At 43.1% G+C, this 22,562-nt stretch overlaps 1 long non-coding RNA gene and 1 pseudogene across 2 annotated transcripts; one reads left to right on the forward strand and one right to left on the reverse strand.

Annotated features, from left to right (window-relative positions):
- Positions 1 to 11,956: 11,956 nt before the first annotated feature.
- Positions 11,957 to 15,176, reverse strand: LOC133901862 (uncharacterized). Of its 2 annotated transcripts, none has more exons than XR_009906783.1 (6): positions 14,552 to 15,176; positions 14,278 to 14,464; positions 14,106 to 14,171; positions 12,984 to 13,057; positions 12,726 to 12,862; positions 11,957 to 12,293 (listed from the first exon to the last, which is right to left on the reverse strand). It is a non-coding gene; the product is annotated as an uncharacterized LOC133901862 (long non-coding RNA). The 2 variants fall into 2 exon arrangements; XR_009906782.1 differs by having other exon boundaries at positions 12,726 to 12,886; positions 14,552 to 15,174.
- A 69-nt stretch (positions 15,177 to 15,245) lies between these two features.
- On the forward strand, positions 15,246 to 15,861 carry LOC133901441 (uncharacterized; annotated as a pseudogene).
- Positions 15,862 to 22,562: the final 6,701 nt, after the last annotated feature.

Here is a 22,562-nt window from a genome sequence, read left to right on the forward strand (position 1 = left end):
TGATGCCCACAGAATCGGTGGTCGCTAATTATTTGGCCAGGCCGTACCCATATAGGCCTCGTGGTTGTACGGATATAACTTCGTTACATGTCCAAGAACCGGTCCTTAGGACCCCATACAGATACATACACAAACTCGCCATAGGCACCACCACAATCCAACCATTCTGTTGGGGAAGACCTATACCATGTTGCTACAAAAAGAATTACCATTTTTCCACCCGGACAGTGTTACATAGTTCATTAATCAATATTAACCATTTTTCCCCACCCAGACAGCGCTAGCATGATCTACCCATCTTCTTAACATGATACATCAACGGCGACAAGGAAAATATCAAGTCAAAACTAGTAAACCCTAGCATAGGATATCATTTTGGACAGCATGCATATTGAAGGATAAAAACTACACCTACAAATCCTAAAACTGGATAGAAATGCTCAAGGGCACTTGCCTTCACCGGGTTGCTGCTCAAAATCCTCGAAAACTTGGTCTTGGAGGTTGCCGAACTGCTCAGCTCCTAAACGACGGACCGGAAAAGCACACACAAAACAAAACTCTAAGAACAGTACACCAAACAGTACTGAAACTATTCAAAAACTCTACAAAAAGATTCTACACGACGCTACGAACAATTTGACGCGAAAATCGCCTAAATCGGAGCTACGAGCAAAAAGTTATAAGCTTTTGAAGATGTAGGGGCTTTTCTGCAAATTCTACATGTTTTCCAGAGAATAAACCGAATTATTTTTATACTGAAAATTGGATTATGACGCAATAAAACAAATACTGAATTATTTCTCAATTGCAAAAGACATGGAATTGGTCTACGGGGCTTGTGGACCACTGAAAGAGCATCGGTCCACCGGTCCATGGTGGACCGAAGGGGTATAATATTGGCCGGTCTAATCCGGGCCGATGAACCGGGATCCGGCGGCCGGAAATCAAAAGAGGTGGCCCCGGCGGTTTTCAACGGCGGGAGCGGCGGCCGACGAAGACGGGGACGGCGGCGGGCTCGCCGGCGATGCGCAAAAGGCGCATCCGGCCACGGATCAAGTCGGGACTTGGCACAAAATAACGAGGAGCTCGTGGGGAGTCTCACAGCGGGCTTGTCGGCGGCGGAAGAGGTCTGGAGGTGGCCGGCGACGGAGAACGGCGGGCGGAGGAGTTCGGTCTTGGCGGGGACGGCGTCCGACGGCGGAAGAAGCTCCAAGAAGCGCCGGAGTGAGCTCCTAGAGGTCCGGCGGCACCAATAGTGCGAAGAACGAGCTCAAACGAGGTTCGGTTGAGGAGAAATCTAGCGGCGGCCGAGTTGCTTACCGGCGGCAATGGTGGTGACGGCGGCGGCTCAAATCCGTGCACAAGAGAGAGGGGAAACGGGGTATTCGGGTGCGGAACCGAGCAAGGATGCCGATGGAGCCCTTATATACCCGAGAGGAGGAGTGGAACGGCCGGATTTGAGGAGATTCGACCGGCGGCCCAAATGAAATAAAAGCTTCGGTTTCCATGCAAAAGAGTGGGAATTCAAGGGGGAAACGGCTCAAATGGAGGGAATAGGGGGCGGCGATCACGGTGGTGTGGTTTGATTGGAGAGTTAAGGCACGGGGAGGCTTCGACTTGAAACGGTCGTGGTGATTGGGGGCGTCGACGTCCGGTGGCGGGATGAAGAAGGAGGCGAGCCGACGGCTCGGCAGCTCGGGCGGGCGGGCGGCTCGACTCGGAACCGGGCCCACTTGGCAGCGAGGCGGGCGGAGGGCGCGGCAGGCCGGCGCGAGGAAGAGAGGGGCGCGGCCCACGGCGGGAGGGAAGAGGGAGGGGAAGGAGGCGGGTTGGGCCGGCGCGGGGAAGACGGCCCAAGAAGGATTTTCTATTTAGAAATCTTTTTCTTGTTTTTAGATTTCAAACTATTTTCAAAAGGGATTTTAAACGAGCGAACTCTAGCAAAATTTAGCAAAATTTTCCACACAATAAACCTTATTGCAACTACAACAGCATGAATGCAACAAACATTCAACCTATTCCAAATTAAATTTAGAAATTAATTTCCTATAGAGCTAAAATGAAATCCACCTATTTAATTTCTAGCAAAATTTTAAATTATTGCAAATTTTGAAGTTTTGGGTGTTACATGTCGTGTGACTCTATGTATCTACAACCTTCCTCCTTGGTTGTATATGAAGCGGAAGTACATTATGATGCCGGTGCCGATATGAGGGCCGAGGCAACCTGGCAACAATATCGATGTCTACCTGAAACCATTAATGGAAAATCTTGTAATACTATGGAATGATGGTGCGCAAGTATGAGATGCATACAAAAGAGAGAACTTCACCCTGCGTGTAGTGTTGTTCGTAACAATCCAGGATTGGTCAGCCCTTAGCAACCTATTAGGCCAAACTGTCAAAAGCTAGCATGCGTGCATTGCTTGGATAAAATAAAGAGCTTGTGGCTGAAGAACAGCCGAAAAATAGTGTAACTAGGTCATCATAAATTTCTTCGCAAGGAATACCCATACCGTAGCAACAGGAGAGCTTTTGGTAGGAAAGTTGAGACTCGATCACCTCCTAAGCATTGCATTGGGACACAGGTATACGAGATGGTAAAGGGACTTAGGGTTATCCTTGGAAAGGTACGCGGGAGTACATCGGTTCCAAAATCTAATCTTAGACTCATATGTTCAAAAAAAAAATCTATTTTTTATGACTTAACTTATTGATCGGATTTGGTGGTTCGACACGTAATCGATATCATGCACATTGAGAAGAACGTGTGTGATAGCTTGATTGGTACATTACTAAACATATCTGGAAAAACAAAGGATGTACTCCAAGCATGGAAGGACTTGAAATATTTGAAACTCAGATAGGATATACATCTCAAATATATACAAGAAGGCGACAAATATCTTGGTCCCACTAGCTACAATCTGAGCAAGGCAAAGAAAATTGCAATGTGGAAGTGCTTGCATGGAATCAAAGTTCCATCCGGTTACTCCACCAACATAATGAGACTAGTAAATATGAAAGATTTGAAATTAACTGGCTCGAAATCTCATGATTGTCATGTGATGATGACACGGATGTTTCCAATTGCAATTAGAGGTATTCTACCATGGAATGTCCGAAACCTAATCATGAAGTTGTGTTCATTCTTCAACGCGATATCATAGAAGGCCATTGATCTGACCAAGCTAGATAAGCTGCAGGAAGACGTAGTCAAGACTCTATCATAGTTTGAGGCATGTTTCCCTCCATCGTTTTTTGATATCATGGTGCGTCTCATTGTTCACATTGCGAAAGAGATACGTATTCTTGGCCCTGTGTTTCTGCATCAAATGTACCCATTTGAGAGGTTCATGGGAGTTTTGAAAAAATATGTTCATAACCGAAATCGGCCGAAAGGCTGCATGGTCGAAGGCTAGGGAACTGAGGAGGTAATTGATTTTTGCGTCGACTATATGAATCTCAAATCGATCGTTGTGCCTGTATCTTGCCATGAGGGGAGACTATAGAGGAAAGGAACGATAGGTGCAAACTCATTCCACACTAATGACCATGTTTCATTCATGCAAGCACATTTCATAGTTCTACAATAATTAGTTGTAGTGGACCCGTATGTCGAAGAATGCCAGAAGATGCTACGCACCAAAAACCCAAAGAAGTCTGATATTTGGATCACGCGAGAGCATCGAGATCATTTTGGTGCCTAGTTACATAGACAGATGATGGATATGCATATAGAGTGTGCTCAGTTGAATGTGTTGGCTCAAAGACCATCAACTATAATTCTCACATTCCAAGGATATGACATAAATGGCTATATATTTTATACAAGAGCTCAGGATAATAAGAGCGCCAACCAAAATAACAGTGTTTGTATAGATGCCTACGACTGCAATAGAATAGGGAGACCTACTACGGATTCATAGAGGAGATCTAGAAGCTCGACTATGGAGTGTTAAAGGTTCCTCTTTTCCTATACCCATGGGTTAGAATCCCAGGGGGCAATGAAGATTGACAAGTACGGTATGATTACAGTGGACCAAAAACTCGTTGGATATAGCGAAGAACCATTTGTACTTGAGAATGATGTTATGCAAGTCTTTTATGTAAAGGATCCGGACCCGGCTAACAAGGAGGAGCGCCATGTGGTTCTTCTAGGAAAAAGAAGGATTGTCAGAGTGGAGAATGTTATTGACGAGAAAGACTACAATCAATTCGACGTGCTACCTCCTTTTGGAGAGGACATTGACCGAGGTCCCATGGAAGACACCGACGAACTTCCCTATGTACGTCGCGATCATAACGAAGGGCGAATCAGTAAGATAAAATAGCTAAATTGTATTAATTATTCTGTACTACTATGTATTAATAAAGGTGTCTTTACTATTGATTTAGATTAGTTATAGCTATGAGCATATTTATTTTCAATTTTTAATGATTTAAAAAATGAGATATATAGGAAGTTCCAATTATATTTTTTAATTAATTAGCAAGCTCCAACAATATTTATTCCATTTTTATTGAATTACAAAAGATAACCATGAAATTTAGGTATATAGAAAACTTAATTTTGGTATATATCAAGTTCAAATAAAAATAAATATGTATCAGGATTGGAGGTCAAAAGAATGTTAATAACTATAGATAGTACGATCATAATTGAATACACTGGAGTAGTGTGGTGTTTAGTTTGTTTGTCCCAGCTGGGGCCCAATGTCGTAGGTTCGATGCTTGTGCTCAGAACAAAAAAAAAATTGCCTTGCAGCACGCCAGGGGGGGTGTTCACTGTTGGCTGACTTCATGGCCCGGCAGTGAATCCCCCTTCACTACCGGAACACAGGGTGAGCTGGCACTGATGGGCCCCCTTATATAACCGATGCGTTGTGTTCTCCTTCGGACATAGAAAACTTTTCCCCTTCCATGCCGAATTGCCTCCCATGCCGCCCTCTAGCGCCGCCACTTCTGCCTTGTCCTCGCCCACGCTACCGGTGGACCACGAGCCCGCACTAATGACCCCAAGCCCACCATCCCGGCCCTCCTCAACGCCATCATCGTCCTCTTCCCCGACGTTGGCCCGATCCTCATCCCTTACGCTGGCCCCGTCTTCCTCCCGATGTCGCCCTCGTGCTACACCTCAATGCCATCCTGGTCTCTCTCCCCGAGGCCTTCGCCGAGGAGGAGCACCCAGTCACCGCCATCCCCTCCCCCTCCATCGTTGTCACCCGTGTTGATGACCCTGTTGTCTCATCCCCCTTCATCTCCCCCTGGTCTAGGTATGCCACCATGTCCTCCTAATCTGAGCTCGGGAATATATGCTATGCAAATTGATAAGAACAGATGCTATCGGAGTACACAGATGCTATGCAAATTGATTTGATTTGATTTTCAAGTAAATTGAGAATGCTTGATGATGAACTGATAGTTTGAGATACTCTATGATGAACTGATAGTTTGAGATACGCTGAGATTGGGCATATTTTCTAATTGGTGTGTTGGTTCTCCAGTGGGTTGCTAGTCTTTTTCATCCCTGGTATATGTCAGTTTGAGATTGGGCATAGTTTCTAATTGTCAGTACTTGTTTTTGCATCCTTCTGTTCAGAACTTGTGCACTTTAATTTGGTATGGTAGCATCGTCGATGATGATGCTTTCATAACTCTATCAGGTTCTAATTACTAGCTGAGAGTTTAGACTTTTTCCCAATCGATGATGTATCCAATAGAACAATTTGGGGCAGGACTTCTTTTGACTTGGGGCCAATTGTTATACAATTTATGAGAGCACTATTGCACATGTTTTGTTACTGTTGTCTATTTCTTGAAATACACATGATGCTAGGATCTGTTTTTTATGCTTTGCCATTATTTTGTTCCAAGGTCATGTGTAATAAATTCTTATTTTGAAATGCTCGATGATGAACTGATAGTTTGAGATACGTTGAGATTGGGCATATGTTCTGATTGGTGTGTTGATTCTCCAGTGGGCTGCTAGTCTTTTTTATCCCTGGTATATGTCACAGTTTGAGATTGGGCATATTTTCTGATTGTTAGTACTTATTTTTGCATCCTTCTATTTAGAACTTGTGCACTCTGATTTGGTATGGTAGCACTATCCATGATGATGCTTTCAGAACTCTGTCAGGTTCTAATTACTAGCTGAGAGCTTAGAATTTGCCCAATTGATGATGTATCCGGTAGAACAATTACGGGGCAGGACTTCTTTTGTCATGGGGCCAATTGTTATACAATTTCAGATAGCACTATTGCACATATTTTGTTCCTGTTGTCTACTTCTTGAAATACACATGATGGCAGGATCTGTTTTTGATGCTTTGCTATTGTTTTGTTCCAAAGTCATGTGTAATGAATTCTTATTTTGAGATGCTCGATGATGAACTGTTAGTTTGCGATGCTCCATGATGAATTGTTATTTTGAGATGCTCGATGATGAACCATTAGTTTGAGATGCTCGATGATGAACTATTAATTTGAGATGCTCAATGATGAACTGTTAGTTTGAAATTGGGCTCTGAGCTAGTAATGCAACAAAGGTTGCACTGTCTGCTACCTTTGTCCGGCCTATATGTTGTCCAAGATTTTAGTATCTGCCGCCTTGGAGATGATGTAGATGCTATGAGCTAGTAACTAAGATCGCAAAGTAGTGCTTATATGTCTCCTCTCTTGTTCTGCTCCCTCTCCCTCATGTCTGTCATCTTCCCTGATGTGTTGTGTTGTGCTCTCTACCCACTCGAACACTTCTCTGGCCACTCCCTCTGTTCTGATCTTCTCTATTGTTCTGCTCCCTCTCCCTCATGTCTACCCTCTTCCCTGTTGTGATGTCTTATGCTCTCTACCCACTCGGCTGCTTCTCTTTCTCTCTCCCTCTGTTCTAATCTGTGCTACTCCCATGTGCCACCTCTCTGCTCCCCCTCTCTCATGTGTTACCTTAGCCATGCTCTACCAGTATCTATGCATTTTTTTCATAAGGCTCTACCAGTCTTTAAGGAAGTGGTACATTGCAATCCTAGTTGAGAATTAATTCCATTGAAAAAATGATCTTGGACAACATATAGGTCGGTTAGGTGACAGAGCACACCCTAATTGTTGAATTATGTGCCTTTGTCCAGTTAATGATAATTAGAGCATATCTAGTTAGGGTGCAGGGTATAGTTTAGCCCTGGAGCCAACTAGATTTTTTTCATAATTTGAGCATATCTAGTTAAGGTGTTGTATTAAAAAAATGCACTCTTTTCATACTTGTTTTTATTTTTGCAAATGATGAAATTGGATACCATACGTATGATTGCAAAGCATGACTGGGATGGTTATTACACATGCATCTTGCATATCTTTTCAGTATCCCAGACGAGCTTGCAGTCATATATAATTATCTCTATAATCTGATGCTAATGCTACTTTCATACATGTTTTACTTTTTGCAAGAAATTGGAATGGTTTTGTATTATTTAATTATGTACTATGAGGGTTGAATTATTTTTTATGTACTATGATTTGTGATTATGTAATCACATTATTGTCCTCTTTTTTGACAAAAGGGTTGTATTATTTAATTATGTGCCATTGTTCGGTTAATGATAATTTGAATAGTTTTGTATTATTCAATTATGTATTACGAGTCAACACAAATGAATCACGATAATGTACTTTTTTGGTTAATAAGTCATAATGTATCTCTCTGCATTCTAACAATCGACTCCCTCCCAGTTAGTTACAATATTTTGATAGCCTCTTTCCCTCCCTCGTCGGCTTTCTCTTTATCTCCTTCCTTCCTCGGCTCTCTATCCATATAATACTCAACCACTTGTCGCCATCATATGCGGAACTTTCAGGAAGGGATGGCATCATCAACCGCTTATTGCGATCATATGGAAAACACTCAGGAAGGTGGCTCCTCTGATCCAGCCTAGGTGCAGGAAGGAGATGTGCCGCCATCAAACATTGAAGAAGGTAGCCTGAGTACATACCTTAACCTGGACCAAACAGACGTCAGTGGAGGCGATGAGGTATTTCATAAGTAGATAAATGCATATGTTGTACATATGATCGTATAGGTTCTCAATACTTTTTTTCACTTATTTGTAGATGCCTGAGCAATCCCAGGAGCAGCATTGTGTTTGAGATCCCTCGAAGATGCCTACGAGACGATTTGTGATCATGGAGGTCTCACCAACAGGGGAGCCAACTATACTAGAGAGAGTTTTGGGGCCATACAAGTTAGTCTATAGGATTGTTGTTAAGGATCACGTGCTCATCAGCTACAGATTGTGGACTGGCGAACGAGGTGATCCACACTTAGTTCCTGATTCGATCAAGAATGACATCTTGTGGCCCAAGATATTAGAGAAGTTTGACTTCCTTGAAGAGACAGATACATAAGTAGTTAAGCATAAGACTCTAAGGATCATAGGACTTTCATTTAAGAGTTGGAAGGGCACACAGAACAGAACGTATGTGCAGAAAGGTACAATGCTAGATTTCCGTAAATGACTGCAATTGGGAGATCATTGGTAAGCCTTTGCAGAGTACAAGTTGTCGAAACAAGCATAGAGGTTGAGTGAGGTGAACAAAGCAAACTCGATAAAGAACCTCTACCCCCACAAAGTCGGCAGTCATGGGTACGTGAGAAAAGAACGACAGTGGAAACAACAGCTAGATGAACTAGGAGAGAGGTGTCACGCCTAAGATGGAGGGCTGGAGCGAACGATCGACACGCTTCCTTCTTGGGAGGGGTGCTTCTTACTCATCTGATGGAAGCTTATACTTTATGACCTCCAAAGACCATGAAGTGACGCAAACTCTTGCAAAAAAACTTGCAGAAGTCCAAGAGTAGTCGGTAAGGCTCTTTCAAGCCAGACATGGATAGGGATGAGCTCACTTGGCACTGGGAAACAAGGAGCACAATGGTCGCACATGAGGCGTTGGGTGATGGGTTGGAAATATGGATTCTCAGGCGACATCGATAGTTACAAGAGTCGAAAGAGATTCCAAGTAGAGCGAGATGCAGAACGAGAGGCAGAACAAGCTAGCATGATGGAAATGCTTGAACAAGCGTTACAAAAGGAGAGGGAATATACAAGCAAAAAGATAGCACAAGCAATACAGCAATCTCTCATGCATAAATGGGGTGCTATTGTGAGCGAAAAGGAACGGCCGGCAGCGTCTCCTAATGTTGCGCGCTTCAGACCCGGTGGTCATCGGAGTAGCTATGTGTCCATGGGAGTTCCGGGAGCTGACCCCACCACTTAGCCCATGGACCTAATCACATCACGGACACTGTGTAAACTACACATTGGTGCTAGGAACATTACCATCAAGATGGCTTTCGTGGCTTATCCCCGCAGCTCCCATGAACATTTGCATGGATGTCCGATACCATAGGGCTACGCTGTGTTTGAAGTATACGAGGCAGTTGACCAGTACCATCATGTTGAGGTGGACTACCCCGCAGAGGAGGGGTGCACACTATAGAAGAGAATGAGCACATATTTAACGCATGGGAGAAGGCCCACATAGTGTTTCCACCAGGGACAGCTCCCAAGAACCAATACTCTCAACGACACCCCAGGCTACCACCGCCTCGTAGATCTCTCTCTCGCCAGCCATCTCCTAGAAGAAGTCCACCTCCTCAGCCACCGCCTCAAAGAAGTCAACCGCTCAAGAAGTTAGCCACTAGCTCAGAAAACACAATAAGGTTCCACAGCATCCAAGCAGACGACGTTATCTAAGAAGTTGGTGCCATCTAAGGTGGCGGAACCCAAGGATGTCTATTCACTCACTGTTGAGGAAAACAAAAATATTATGGACACCAGTGTCACGGCTCATTTCTATCCTCCACCACCTCCACCGATTCATGTTGTTCCTGAAGATACCATGAATTTTTTTCATGAATATAGTCAAAGCTAAACAGACGGGGGCGGCTTTAAGTAAGCCGCAGACTGAATACAAACGTATCAGTAAGAAGCAGGCCAGGAAAAAATCAGGTCCAATCGTTCAAGATGCTCATTGGGGACTTCCTAGTTTCTTCTAAATTAACAGCAGAAGAACTAGCACGGCGTACTGTGGGAGCAGGCACATCAAAGTTGGATATTATATGGCCATTTGAGTTAGGCAAACCTTTGGTCAAACCAGATATAGAAAGAAATCTCATAACTCAAATGCACCGATTACATCATTGATACTTGGAGTAATCCAGGCAAAGTATATAGGTATTCCTCGTAAGGTACTGTAACACCCTGATTTTCAATTTTTGCAAATTCCTAAAATTTTCTGGAATTTAATTAAGGTTTAAACAAATAGAGTATGTTAAAAACTATTTTCTATATTAAATCCAATTTTGACATAGGTTATATTTGTTTATGTACATTCATGCTAGAATTAGTCATCTAGGGTTTCTTTGGTTTTGTTTGATTTGTTTTGTGGCTTTAGTTTGAGTTTTCTTTGGTTTGGTTTGATTTTCAAAAGGTTTATAAAAAAGAAAAAAATAAAACCTTAAATCCTACCCGGGCCTCTCCACTCTCACCCCCCTCTCCTCAGGTTGCCTCGGCCTAATTGGTCTAGCCCGAGTCAGTCTGTTCCCTCCACCCTGTTGGTCCTCCCCGCTTGGGCCACACCCGTGCTCTTGGCCCAGCGCCACTCGCCACCAACTCGTCAGCCCGCCCGCACCAAAAATGCCCCCGTGCAACCCGCCTTCTCCCCGCGCCCGCGTTTCGTCTTCGTTTTGGACACACCGTTGTCGCCAAGTCCGAGTGGAACTCGAGTCTATCGCTGCCCTAAGAGTCCCGAGCCCCTCTAGCCGCCTCAAGACCCTCTAGCCGCCTATATATGTCAACCGTTGCCCCTTGGGTCTTTCCATCAAGCGAAGACATCGAGACCTCGAACCCTAGTCACCGAAACTAAGCTCGCTGTCGCCATAGCCGCCACCTCCATCTATCTCGTGGCGCACAATTCTTGAGCCATCCAGCCTTGACCAAGCCGCCTTGAAGAACCGTTGACCTTCTCTGAAGCTGTCGCCGCCGATTTGGGTCCCCAGCCATCGGAATAGCCTTGCCAACGTGATCTCGAGCTCCCTCACCATCTTAGTTGCTACCGACCATCCTCTGATGTCGTGTCACTCTTGGTAAGCCTCAAAACGGATACCTCGTGAGCTTCTTATCGTGTTCCCCCACTCAACATCAATGCCGGCGAGCTGCAGCGCCGTCCGACGTGCTTTTCGGTCGTGCGCTGCAGCGTCTTGCTCATCGCCACCCTCTACCGCCGTGTTGTTTCCCCTCCGACCGCCCTAACCCCTTTGAGCCATCGGATCTAAAGTGTGTAGCCGGATTAGATCCATTAGATACCCCTTCATCCACCAATAGGAAGTTGCCACGTGTCAACATAGAATAGTTTAGATTTAAATTAGAAAGAAGATCATAGTTCGCTTGGTACTTAAGGTAAGTCCTCTGTATAAAGAGAGGTATTGTATCTTTTGAAAATTAAGAAAGAAGAGATTGCATCTTTTATCTCCCCCCTCCACTTGTGGATGCTATTCACCGGCGTAAATAGCACTAACGCCACCAGCACCGCCGCACACCACCTCCTCTTTGCAGTCGGCCACTCTGGGGCGCAAGAAGGTCATCCAACCCCATCCTACAACCTCCTTCGACTACGATCTCCGCTATCCCCGCTCCACAAATAAACACTCACTACATCATCATTGTTTTTTGTCTCGTGAAGTATGGTTCGGAGAAAAGTACGGTACTAGAGCTCTTCCCAAAGCAAATGTCGGAATTAGAACTTTACCTCCACCTCCACCTGAAACACATTGATGGACCTAGAGAAAACACAAACTCAGTTCAGCGATGAATGTAAAGTAGCATAGACAAATTCAATGTACGTACGGTCCACTGGATTTTGACTTTAATATAGTTGAGATGTATATTTTTGAACTGAGATGTATATCTGGTGAATATTAACTTCCTGGCTATATTGTGCTATAAGCATGTGAACTCCCAGCCATCAGCATAAAATATTTATTCTAAAATAGATTGGTCTATCATTGGAATAGCAAAGTTGTTACACATGCAACTAAGATCTACAAAATACGTATTTTGAATTCTTTTCAGTCAGGACAGGAGGGGCGCACAGCAGGGAAGGTCCTTTTTAGTAGATGACTCGTCGGGCCGTCAGAACGGGACCAAATATATTGGCAGCACGGAAATTCAGGTTTATACTGCTTTTAAAAACTCCCTCTCTCGGGCATGCTTAGAGTCACGAATAGTTTTAGCATATGTGGATCTGCAAAAAGGAAATATAATTGAATGCTCAATATTATACAAGGAACGAAAAACATCAACCAATTGTGCTCTTACTCCCATTATAACGGGGAAAAATTAAGATGCCACCACATGTTACACCCTAAAACAAATGCAGAAAATTGTACTTTATTTAAACATCAGAAACTAAATTCAGCAACGAATAAATAATAACTACGTATATATGTAATTTACACCTGAATGATTTCCAGGTGAACACAGTGGCTAACAACAGGGCTAGATACTGATTGACAGGTGAGACCAATTCCCAAGACCTGATATCAACAAAGAGTAGCACACAATTGAAAATCATAAGCCTATGCATCTAATGTGGCATTCTACGCAACAAGACTAGGTTAAGAATCTAAGTAAAGACAACCATCAAATAGGATAATAGTTGGAGGTCGGATCATACTCTGTTATCAAGAGATCCAACATCAGACGGTCAATTTGCGCTGCTCCAAGATGTCTATCTGGTGTCATATTGTAATCTACAGTGTAGACCATAGCAGCATCTCCAACTTTTGCATAAATCATGGCAGCCCCTAGAACCTTGAGTTTGGAATGATGATTTTACTAGATTAGAAAGTAGAGAACTAAATCAATACTTCACCTCAAAGAATTCAAAGAACACTGAAACAGATATGGGGTAATAAGAGCATAAGAAACATACATGTCCAGCATAATAGGAACGGATCATAAGGTCTTTATCTACTTGAACAGTCTGCTTCAAGTCCAATGGTATAACTGAAATGTCAAATGTTATAAGCAAAAGAGGATTATCGCACATGCATACTTCTTTGCTATCAGTTTCTAAGCTGACCAGTAACAAAAATTTCAGTAAATTTCGCAAAACTATATATATATTTTGACAAAATTATCGTAAAACTACAGATTTAAGCAATAGTTTCACAAAACTACAGATTTAGTGTCAATTTTAACACAAAATTACAGATATTTTGGTAAAACTATCGTAAAGCTACAGATTTAAACAATAGTTTCACAAAACTATAAATTTAGTCCAATTTTAACGCAAAACTACATATACTTTGGTAAATTATCGCAAAACTACATATTTAAGCAATAATTTGCAAAACTACAGATTTAGCGCCGATTGTATTGCAAAACTACAAATTCCAAGGAGTTGTTCCCAGCCCCACTACCATGATGTCCGAGTCGCACATGCAGTCTCACAGTAGCTGCCAGCTTATGAAATGAACTGTCTAGGAGCTCATGTGACTGCAAGCAGGACTCATTCATCAGGTTAACAGGTCTACGATATAATCTATAGATTTACGATAAAATAGACACTAAATTTGTAGTTTTGTGAAATTGTTGTTGAAATTTGTAATTTTGCGATTTGCGATAATTTCGTCAAAGTATCTTTAATTTCATGAGCTCCCGGACGGTCCGTTTCATGAGCTGACAGCTGTTGTGAGACTGCAAGAGGAATCCGATTATCATGGTAATGGAGCTAGGAACAGCTCATCAAAAATCTGTAATTTTATGATAAAATCGTTACTAAATCTATAGTTTTATAAAATTGTTGCTTAAATCTATAGTTTTGCGATAATTTTGTCAAAGATTTATAGTTTTGCGATAAAATTGACACTAAATCTATAGTTTTGTGAAACTATTACTTAAAATGTAGTTTTATGATAATTTTATCAAAGTATCCGTAGTTTTATAAAGTTTACTCTAAAAATTTTGTACTTCACTCTTTTTAACTAAACCAAGCATACACAAGAACTACAACATTAACCCAATCAACAGTCACAAGTTAGTCAGTGCTCACCGTCATGTAGATGGTGCCATCGTAGCCGCAGACCTCAGTGGTAGAGCCCCAATATGATCCAGATGGCTGCAAAGAACAAGCTTCATATGCCGCAACAAACAGCGCTAGCGGCTGAAGAAATTCGCCAGGGAAAAATAAAGAAGGAAAGGGGAATGTTTTTCCCCGTACATACATGTGTGTGATGATAACGCAGGAGATAGCGGCGGTGAAGAACGGTGCCCCGGAGGCGGTGAGGACCCGCGAGAAGTCCGGGTAGCGGCGGCGGTCGTGGTATCCCATGTGCATGCCGCAGTCGAACATGACGCGCCTCCCACCGATGGCCGCCACCACGCAGCTCTTCCCCACCTCCTGCCCCGCCCCTTCACCCAACCATCACAGCGTTAGTACGGTTCCAATCGACCCGTGCGTTAGGAGGAGGAAGAGAAGGAGAGGAGGGCGCCGCGTACCTAGCACGAGGCACTCGATGGCCATGGCCACCCGCCGCCGCCGCGCCGCGCGGGGGTTTTGGGAGGTCAAAGTGGAGATGAAAGCGTGTGTCTGAGATTGGAGGCGCGGCACGGGGGATGCGGATTAGCCTCCGTGCGTCGGCCGGCTGTTGCTGTGGCGGCGGACCGCTCAACCGATGGGATGGCCGCGCGGCGGGTGGGTTGGCTGCGGACGCGCGAGAGCGGCGAGCGACTGATCTTGTGCCGGTTCGGGTTGGCGTGCGGCGGCCGTCTCGCGCCGCCCTGCCGTTTGGCGGGCGAGCCGAATGGACCGGAAGCGACAGCTGCGCAAATCACGGCCCCAAGTCTGTGCAATGTTGGGCCTCCACTGGGTGAGCGTTAGCGTGGTTCTGATCGAGCCGTGCGTGACGAGGAGGAAGAAGAAAGAGGAGGGCGCCGCGTACCTAGCACGAGGCACTCGATGGCCATGGCCGTCGCCACCGCGCCACGCGGTGTTCTCGGAAGGCAAAGGGTTTCAGGGGAGATTTGCGCGCGTTTGAGATTGTAGGCACACCGCAAGGGATGCGGATACGGATGCCCCTGCGTGCGGCGGCCGGCGGAGTTGTGGCGGAGTTGGTTGGCTGCGGCCAGCGGGCGGGCGTGAGAGCGAGAGACCAGCCGTGCCGGTTGGCGTGCCGACGTGCAGCGCTGCCACCGTGCCGTTTAGTGGGCTGTCAGCCTGGTCCAGCTGCGGCCCACGGCTACAGCGCGGATTGCTGCCCAACCCTTTTTTCTACCGCATCTTCCCTAGTCGGTACGGTCGTCGCCACCGGCCACCGCTCACTCGCGAGTGCTCGGAGGTCAGCTCACGCGATGGGTAGCTCGGGGCCAGAGGTGGTCCACAGCGGCGGGTGCCACTGCCAGCGCGTTCGGTGGCAGGTGGAGGCGCCGGCCAGCGTGGCGTGGATCTGCAACTGCTCCGACTGCTCCATGCGCGGGAACACCCAATTCGTCGTCCCCGCCGCCAAGCTCAAGCTGCAGGCCGGCGCCGATGAGTTCCTCACCGCATACACCTTCGACACGCACACGGTGAAGCACACCTTCTGCGTGGTCTGCGGCATCACCTCCTTCTACACCCCGAGGTCCAACCCGCCAACCCGGACGGCGAGGCGGTCACCGTGGCCTGCGTGGACCCCGGGACGCTGGAGCACGTCGAGTATAGGAAATTCGATGGGAGGAACTGGGAGGGGCATTTCTTGCGCAGCAACATCTCCAAGTTATCCGTGATGGATGTGATTTCTAAAATGGATGGTTTAAGTGTTTTTGATTAATGTTACGCAAACACTGACTCTGATACCCAATCCAATGATGTGAGATCATGACTGGGCCTGAGAGATTAGTAGTATGATGCGGGATTGTCCATTTTGGATAAGCTCCATAAAGTAAACATGAAGAGAATCTAGGATTGACTAGTAGTCCGCTTGTGTTTAATACTTTCATTTGACTTCCATGAGATGAGATTGATCCTACAAGATTAAGATGGTGAGGGATTGTCCAGTATGGATCGATTTCAGAAGTGAACATGAATATAATTGTAACATTTTCTTAGTGTGCTTTTCCTGGAACGGTAGCCATACATTATGCCTTTACTTTTCGTAGCGATGTCAACAAAAACCACTGAAGTCTCAAAAGACTAAAAGAATTCTCACTTGACTAGACATAAGGTAACACTGAGAATCTTCGACACACTCACACATAAGGAAGAAACAATAACAGGGAATATAATGAGTTTTCAAGCAAGTGATCATTACTTTCGAATATAGAAGCTGACAACAGTAGATGAACCCAGGAGAAGCTGTAGTATCTGATAATCAATTCAAGGAGACATACAAGACTCTGCCAAAGATGCTAGGTTGCCCATGCGCTGGAGGATTTCAGGCACGACCACCCTCCGATCGACGATCACCCATGGCTTCGCCAGCAAGCAGAGACCACGGAATGGATTGGAGGACAGCAGACGAAGACGAAGGCCATGAGAAATGAGGCTGGCTCAGATGGTGATACCTCAAGGTGTAATGGAGGATCAGCATGCGAGAGAGCATTAGGCTTTTTGTAGGCTCGCACTTGAAGGGATCTACTTAGCATATTCTTTTAGCACAAGCTTGTTGGAAACTTTTAGCCCTTTTATATGGTTCTCTTCTTTATGCTTCACTAGCAAATGGGGATCTAGTGCAAAGCTCTCTAGGTTTGTCACTCTGCGGAACTTGTGGGTGGTTGAGAACAGGAATTGGTCTGCATTTCCTTGAACAAGAACAATGGCACTTGGTGGCAAGGCAGCCTACGCACTTGAAGCCGTCATCGAAACACACCGTATAATTGCCAAAAGGGTGTGTAAGCATATGCTGTACCGGGGACATAACATTTGCGTGTTCAATAACAAAGTGATAATACTATCGGCAGAAGCTGCTTAGTAATTTGCTGCAATTCTTTTCATGGATGACCAGATTATCAGAGGATCTCATAGGACAAGATATCTTTCACTGCGATAGAAAGGGTCATCACTGCCCTTCTTTCACTGCCAGTTCTTAAGCTCTAGCGCATATAAAAAGCCGAGCCAGTAAGAACTAACAGTGATAGTAATTATCGCTATCAATTCTGGTTACGGTCTAGCAGTGATAGTGGGTTATCACTATCGGTCCTTAAAAAAGACGTATATAAAAATATATACGTTTAATAACCAGCAGTGGTAATATTAATCCTAATCAGTTCGTATTCTAAACTAGCAGTGATAATCAAATTATCACTAATAGTTCCTAAAGAGACGTGCATAAAAAGATGTGTCTTTTAACAACCGGCAGTGATAATATTTATCTCAATTGGTTCGTATTTCAAACCGATAGTAATAATCTTTATCACTGTTGGTTCATAATTCAAATCGATGAAGCAATAATTGACGAAGATGAACCGACGATTCTAATTATTATCACTGCCGATTTGGGATACAAATCGACAATGATAATTCTTCTATAAATAGAATTCATCTCCCTCAACCGCTCTCATCTCGTTTCACTTTCCCCGAAACCTCTCTCAAGGGGTAGTGGCGGTCGAAGTACATGGAGTGGTTATCATCGGTCGTCTCCATTGCGGCCACCTCTACCCCTCGTGCCCAGCTTCAACACCACTTACACGAGCTCCTCACCGTAGCCACTTCACGTTCGTCGAGTCCTCTATCGTGCCCGCCGTCTCCCAAGCCAAAACGTAGCTGCGCGTCTTCCCCATCTCCTCTCCCCGTCTCCACTGCGTGTGCGAATGTTGTGTGAGGACGATTGTAGCAATATGTAGATCTAAACGAATGGCAAAAAGCATATTCGCTTCAAGCTAAGTTTGAGTGTTAAAGATTATGCGTTTGTTATTCGTTTAGACTTATTATTGCTACTAGGATAGTATTGTCACTCGGTTAGCGCAAGATGTATAACGTATGGTGCAGGGCTGATGTATCTCCTGGTACAGGAGCTTCGCAACATCTGTTCCTATTTTTATGTTTAGATATAAAATACTCTACCACAAATATTTAGGCATACGGTTTCTATCTTAGGTTTGAGATCAAACTTATGACAAATCATTATGGTAAAGAGTTCGCAATAGAATATTTTTTAATATCCAGAAGGATTATCACTGCCGGTTCAAGGCATGAACCGATAGTGATAGTTGGATTATTACTGCCGGTTCAAGATATGAACCGATAGTGATAGTAATAATTATGAATTATCACTATCGTTAATTTATTGTCGGTTCAAAAACTAGTAGTAATATCAATTTTAAATCGGCAGTGATGATATTTTTTTTATGTTCCGAAAGTGGCTATGAGAATCCCATAGGATCCTAAACATTAGTTTGAGAATTATGGTAAACCATACAAAGATGCAGACATCCTTTGTGAACCCAATCGTATTTATTTTTACTCACTGGTGCATCATCTAAAGTCTGAAGGCCTAATCAGCTCAGTGTCCTTTTTTAACAGCAGGCCTTGCTTGCGAGATGCACATTGCGCAAATAATGCATCCTTTTCTCTCGAAAGAAAGAATAAAATAGCCACTTGCATAAGGTGCAAAACAAGAAGAGTCAACAATTTTAAAAATATAGTTCTCAAGAGGCAAGATGCTGAATCTCTCCCATCCTGGATTTGTATGCTATTGTACTTGTTTACAATCTAAAGAAAAGTTACAATCTCCATTGTAGGATCAAGATGTTTAAGAGAGGGGTGAATTGGGTTCTAAAACTTTTCACCTCAACTCTAAAAACTTAGCAAGGAAAGTAGAAACCTTAACCAAAATATACACTAGTTTCTAGTGATAAACATGTAAGCTCAATTAAATATTATCTTTATTCTACCAAAGCAATCTTAGTAAAAAAAATTGTAAAAAAATTTAAATGCGAAAATTGGTCAAAGTAAAGTGAAGAGATAGGGAGACTCGATTTTTTTTCTGAGATATCGAGGAGTTGGCGTTTCCCCATAGTCCTCGTTGGAGCACTCATGCAAGAGTATAGCTCCCTCTTGATCACGTGCAAGGAACTAAGTGATCTCTAATGGTAGTCTTTCTTCACTCCGGATCGATAGACTCTAAACTGGTACATGATCATCTTATGGCTTCAACAATCATTCCATCATGAAGCTCCTCAAGACCAAACGCTACCAAACCATCTAGGTAATGCCAATCACCAAGAGTAACAAGCTAAGAACCTCACTTGACCTAATATAAGCCAAAGAGATTATTGGATGCACACTAGCTACTCCTAGCACTGAAAATCACTAAAGTGCTTCTTTTTCCTCTTGACTCTCCGAGTATGCCACAGAGCTCAACCATCAGCCAAGAATATCAAAATGGACCATGTAGAGGGAGTTTTTATAGCCTAAAGGAAAAAACTAGCTGTTGACCAACCACCTAGATTGCACTCATCGGATAATCCGGTGATGTATCCATTTTCATCATCGGAATATCCGATGAACGTAAGTCAATATAGCTTACAAACTAGCCATTATTGTATGGTTATACTCACCGGATGATCCGGTGATGTTCAAACATCAACATCAGAACATCCAATGTTTATAACACCTCTAACCTTTGCCAATAGTGAGCCTCTGCACAAATACTCTGGTGATTTCTCCAATGTACACATCAGAACTTCCGATATGTATAACTTTATTTTTCATAGAATTATTCTTCTCTATAATATTCTTTCATTCTCCAATGTATATATTTTTCATAGAATTATTCTTCTCTAGAATATTCTTTCATTCTCCAATGTATACATCGGAATTTTCGTTGCTTATAACTTCATCATTTGTCAGAAAAACCTTCTCTGGAAATATCCTACGGTGACATCTTGTTCATCTTCCGGTGTTGATCATTGGATCATCCAATGAACACACTTCAATTTTCCACAAAAAAAATTGGTCTTTGTATAAACATTATGGTAATCCATTGTGCATCTTCCGGTATTAGTCATCGGATCATCTGATGAACATACTTCAATTTTCCACTGAAAAATTATCCTTAGTATAAACCTTCTATGATCCACTGTTCATCTTTCAATGTTACCATCAGATAATTCATTGTTTACAGAAAAATTGCACTTCTCCATTATACTCCAAGTTATGATTCTTCTTCGATCCCCTCTTTTTTTGGGCTTTGTCTGAGTTACCTAGTGCTAGACTTGACTAGTGTGCATCACAACTAAGGAGTCATTTGGCACGGATCCAATTCATGTATTTCTTGGAGTTGGTCATATCCAGCTCTAAGAAATACAAGATCTGGAACTGTGAGTGGATTGGAGGTATTTGGTTGAGTCGTCTAGTTTTTATTTTGGATAAAAAAAATAAATGTTTAAACCACTTTATTTTATTATACAAACTCTAAATCCAGCATGGATCTCAAATAATCTAGAGCTATGTCAAACGGGGCCTAACTCTCTAGCTCTAACTAGTTCAAACTACTATCCTCAATCCCCTTAATAGTGTGACCAAAGAAAAAACAAAGATATATACTACTCTAAGTGTCTCTCAACTACAAATAACACTTAGAACTAGTTAATTCTTAAACTTCTCGCATATCCTTTGAGCCATCAACATGAAAACCAATAGGGGCTAGGAATACCTAAGAATTATCATTGTGACGTAACTTTCAATAGTTCCTATAAAACATATGTTAGTCACAATGACCATGTTCTTATAATCACCGAAACTCAAATTAGAGACATAGATGCTTACATCCACAAATCACAATATATCAAAAGCAAAATTACCACTCAGGTGCAGTGCTTTGAATAGCACATTAGTATGAACAATGCTATAGCTTCGGTGTGTTTGGTTGTTTGAACGCGGATGGGATCATCCTGGATGAGGCGGTACAAGTAGGTTGTTTGGTTAGATGTATGAGATGGTACGTGAATGTGTTTACTTGGATATATTGGATAATATGGGAACGCGTTTAGTTGCTGAAAAGTCATGTATTATATTCATGTATAAATTAATTATTTTATAGAAATAATAATTTTATATTTTGTTATTATCAACAAACTATACTAATTATTACTAATTCCTATTAATTATAACTTAAGTTATCAATAATCATCACTAAATACCTATAATAATAATTAGTTATGATTAACAATATCTAATTATAACTAATGTTTAACTAAAAATCCTTAATAAGCACTTATAGTCACTAATAATCACTGACTATAAGTGATTAGCATAGTTGACCGAACATGTAGGTGTCATTCAGCTGATTTTACCACACGGCTAGTTACAACATCTTATGATCAGATCTATACTAGTTCATTCGACCAACCAAACACATCCCTTATGATCAGAGGAATGAAATTCTGTTGCCGGTCTGATAATAATGCAGTATCATGACATTGCACATCAATCTTTGGATGGTCAATAATAATGCAGCACCAACTTTTTCTGGAACCAGCCACCAGTGACTGGTCATGATCGATGAGTGAACTGCCTGACGAAGCGACAAAATCGAGCTAGTTTGCTGCTGAATATCCTGCAGTTTTCCAAGTATACCATGTTCTGTTGTTGCAGGATCTGATCTGATCGTTTGGGTTATTTTTGTTGCGGTGGGTTTCTGTAGAGGATTTGCACTTGCAATTGTACTGTGTCCAAGCCAAAGTTGTCAACTTGTGATGCGTCGTTAAAGTGCCAGGTCGGATCCCTGGCTTTTGTGAAAGATGTTTCTGGGGAGGGTAACCTGCTAGAATCACTTTATTGTTGTGTGTGAGTCACAAGAACTTTAGAATGTTGGTGGTAGCAGCTAGCCAACTGGATTCTGGAGAGTGGAGATTATGTGTGCACGCTACATAATCACCCACGGTTTTGCTCTTCATGCATGATCAGAATAGAAGAGTCTAGTGCAACTATAATGAATACCACAGCAGTTGTCTTGGGCCAGGAAACACGAAAACTACGGTAGTTTGATTCACCACCAAACATGGCCATGCCAAACTTTTGTCGCGCCAAGGTGTTTTGTTCCCGTGGCTTGTCGCAATTTCTTGACCTCACCGCGTAGAGTCAAATACATTATTTTTGGCCGGACTTTGTCATAGTTGTGGCTTTAAATTTTATTCTCCGCATGTTTTGTTCCCGTGGCTTATCGCAATTTCTTGACCTCACGACGTACAAGTCAAATACATTTCTTTGCCAGACTTCGTTGTAGTTGTGGCTTTAAATTTTATTCGCCACATTTTCCGTGATGTGCATTGCTTTTTTTTTTTTGCTTCGATAATTGCTAATCGTTCCTTAAAAAAAATCCATTGTGGTGCACAAGGAATAACATCCCTCACTAGAGCTAGCCAAATGTGTTGGGCTCATTGGGATGGTACACGATCTGCTACCGTGGGCATCACATAATCTATTTATAATCATGTCAGACTATCACGGCCTACACCACGACACGCCCGGCCGATATGGCACAACCCACGACACAGACACGACCCGTTTACCCTGTTAAATTTGAAAACT

The sequence above is a fragment of the Phragmites australis genome, chromosome 20, assembly GCF_958298935.1.
Source record: "Phragmites australis chromosome 20, lpPhrAust1.1, whole genome shotgun sequence".
In the NCBI taxonomy this organism is placed as follows: Eukaryota; Viridiplantae; Streptophyta; class Magnoliopsida; order Poales; family Poaceae; genus Phragmites; species Phragmites australis.